The sequence below is a fragment of the Propithecus coquereli genome, unplaced genomic scaffold (genome assembly GCF_000956105.1).
Source record: "Propithecus coquereli isolate 6110/MARCELLA unplaced genomic scaffold, Pcoq_1.0 Scaffold132, whole genome shotgun sequence".
Taxonomy (NCBI): Eukaryota; Metazoa; Chordata; class Mammalia; order Primates; family Indriidae; genus Propithecus; species Propithecus coquereli.
The window spans coordinates 1,332,865-1,336,663 of NW_012137414.1; positions in this window are offsets into that span (position 1 = coordinate 1,332,865).

The window sequence follows — 3,799 nt, forward strand, 5'->3', positions numbered from 1 at the left end:
TTTGTGTAACTTATTGCATTGGTTTCTTAAGGTTGAAGATTTCTAGTGATGCTTCATATTTAATATAGTAATAAACTACTAACTGTTCCTAAAATATATTACCGACAGTAAGCAGTATAAATATGTCTCTTAGAAGAGATACAAAAAATAATATATATATACAGTGGATATAATGGTGTTTTTCAAAATACAGAATTTTGAACTTACAGAATAGCTAATTTATTCAATTTTGTCAACTTAAAACCATCAAATTTTGACTTGTCTATTTAAAATAAATGTGTTGGATTATTATAAGAGATGTCCAAAGAGATCATCAGTTATTTGCAAACGTTTATATTACTTCTTGCAGAGCTGGGATGACAGACATCATAACCAAATAGAAGCAAAGATTTGGGAAGTGTAAAAGTGATGGCGAAATTCATGAGTTGGGAGAGCTGAGGAAGGTGAACAGCAAGGAGGCAAGTTATAGAGAGGGCTGAGAGCCCCACAAAACCAAATCAAGCTATTATATATTATGCATTTTAATTCCAAGTTGAAGTATACTGCTATCGTCAAATAACATGGAACCCTTCATGTGGCATGCTACTGTGATTAGGGATTGCATGCAGATAAAAAATAATAGTTAACCAAATCAAGGGTTTAAAGAAGTGTGCAAGTGCCAGGCTAGTGTGGCATCTCCATGATAGCATCTGCAACCCAAGTTCCTTCTAGCTTCATCATCCTTAGGATGTGACCCTCATTCTTATGCTCTCCACATGGCTTCTGGAGCTCTGGTCCTTATGTGAAAGTTTCAGGAAGAAAGAAAGTGGGAAGGGTGAAACTATGTATGTCATCCGGGTCAATCCTCTTTAAAAACTTTTCCCAGAAACCCCACTTATTATTTACATTTACAGACAATTGACCAGAAACATGTCTCGTGAGTATCCCATGAGTATCTGTAATGTCTTTTTCATAATGTCAGCATAAATAGGCTCAGTTTTTAAAATTTGAACCAGTAATTGTGGCAGGCTCACTAAAAGTGACCAAACAATATAAATGAAAGCCATTTTGTGCAGTAGAATTGGGATGAGTCTTAAATGACATTACTCACTGTCTACAGGCACTCACAATAATATTGGCCTATTTTTCTACTCCTAAAACATATAGCTATCTTTGAATTAAACAATATGCAAGGCAGAAGGAAAAAACCAATAGTAGCATGACTAAACTACACACTTCATCTGTTTGCTAATTTTCTGTTCCATCTTTATATTTGTTTTATGTTCTCCTCTAAGGTAACTGAAGTGGCTGAATCAAAATGTCTTTGAACCAAATTCCATTTATCCAAAAATTGCCTAAGCTACCATTTCGTATTTTTTACAAGTGAGTTTATAAAAAGTGATAAACTTTAATGCCTAATAGCTTCTTTGATTGTGACTTAGACCAATTTTGCAAAGAAGTACAGGCCTCTTTAGAAACTGAATTACAAAGATTAATTTTAACTAGGTGTGACTTGTCTTTTTGAGGCTTCTAATCTACTGCATGCAGTTTTTATATTAATTTTTTATTCTGATTAACTCAAGGCAGTTTATTTCAACTTATATTTTTCTCATTTTATTTTCTTTTTGTTAAATGATACAGAGTGATTGTATGCGCTATTTGGGTTTACTTAGGTCCATTCTATAGAACAATTATTTATTGAGCATCTGCTATGTGCCTGGAGTACAACAAAGCTGTGGCGTTGCAAGGGCAGGTGGGTGGGAGCAGTTCACCCTGAGTGTAGGCAAAAAGGGGTACTTGTGTATAGAGAATCTAAAACAATGATAAAACCAACTAAAAGAGATAGGTCTGCTTTTTATTATCACCATGTTCCAGCAATTTTATACAATGGCAGAGCCTTTTGTCATCCGTAGTTCTAAGCAATTGCTGTGGATACTGCTGAGTTTTAATAATATATATGTTACCTTCGATTTAGCACATTTTTGTTATTTGCCTTTTAATGAGCATTGTTTTCCACAAGGAAGTTAATGAAAAGTCCCACTTATATTGTCATCCCTGACACACCTAGACTCCACTACACATTTGTTTCATGAGTAATTTCAGAACAATTTGGAATTTTTCCAAATTGCTTTGGGTGCAGTTTGTGTTTCCAACCCCTGCAGTATTAACTGTTTCTCTGGTTAAACGGTGGATTCAAAAGAAACAATAATAGTAAATATTAATAATAAATAAATAATTAAACAATTGTGAAGGAGAAACAGAGCTTTCATATTCCATGTGATCACTTAGAATTTAAAGTTTAAAACAGTGAAACAGAATGTGAACTGCAAGGTATAACACTTTTTGTTTAGAAAACGTAAAATTTCATTTGTAATGAAATAATTTACTCCATATCCCCTCTATGTTTGTATACTCAGTACCAAATACCTTCAAAGAGGTTTTTGAATAATTTCTTAAAATGAAAATTTGTTCTCTTACAACTATTAATGAATATCACATGATTATTACTGCTCAATTTAAAAACAGAACTGCAGACTTACGTTAGGGAGGGGTATTTGTATACACAAGGAGGGCAATGCGCACTACCCGAAGGATGGACATATTTGAAACACGGACTTCGGTGGGGGGGGAACCAAGGGCAACACACGTAACCTAAACATATGTACACCCATAATTTGCTGAAATAAAAAAAAAAAAATTGCCCCAAAACTTAGTGGCCTAAAAAAAAAAAAAACATCTTTTATCTCATAGAGATTCTGTGGGTCAGAAATCCAAGCGTGGTTTAACTGGGTCCCCTAGTTCTGTATCTCTCACAAGGCTGAAGTCATCTCAAGGCCCTGGTTGGAAAAGATCTGTTGGCTAGCTTACTCATACTGTTGGTAACAGTATTCAGCTCCTTGTGAGCTCTTGAACTGAGGCTTCAGTTCCTCGTGAGCTGTTGCCTCTCTGTAGAACCTCTCTGTAGAGCATCTCACAACAGTGCACCAGGCTACATCAGAATGAGCAAGTGAGAAAGCAAGAAACAGCACGAGCGAGAGAAGGAGTGCTAGCTAGCAAGACAAAAGTGGCAGTCTTGTGTAACCTAATCACAGACATGACATTCCATCACTTTGCCATACTCTATTTGTTAGAATCCTGTCATTAGGTCTGTTCTGCACTCAAAAGAAGGAGATTGTAGAGGGTGTGAATACCAGTGGGCGGGGGTCATGGGAGTCACGTTCAGAAGCTGCCTACCACAAGTCCCAACGCAATGTCTGAAAAACTCAGCAGAAATGAGATAGCTAGTGCAACAATTATTCCATTAGCCATCTTGCATAAATATTATCAATGAAAGTTTATCCTAAATCCTACTCTAAACTTGTCTTAATTGGATGTGTATACATGTGCACTCTATTGCATACATAGTGCCTATTCTATAGCACTGAACCCTGGCTACCTCACTTACCTCGGTTTCTAGGACTCCCCTCACTCACTGACATCCAACCCCAAGGCTTCATCCCCTCTATCTAGAATCTACTTCCTCCAGAAATAGGCCTGACTGTCCCCTCACTGCATTTAGGTCTCTGCTCAAATGTCACACCCTCAAATGCCATGCAGCTTCTTTGACCAGAGCATCTTTACCCAGCCTTCCCTCCCCTGTACCCTGCTTCATATTTCTTCCTAGTGCTTATCACTACCTGACACTCTATAATGTGCTTTATCTGTTTCTTGTCTGTCTTTCTGTCAAGTACTTTTGGTGATAAATTCCAGAGCCTAGAGCAGTACCTGGAACAAAGTAAGTACTCAATAACTGTCAAAATGGTGAAGGGATACTTTTTAT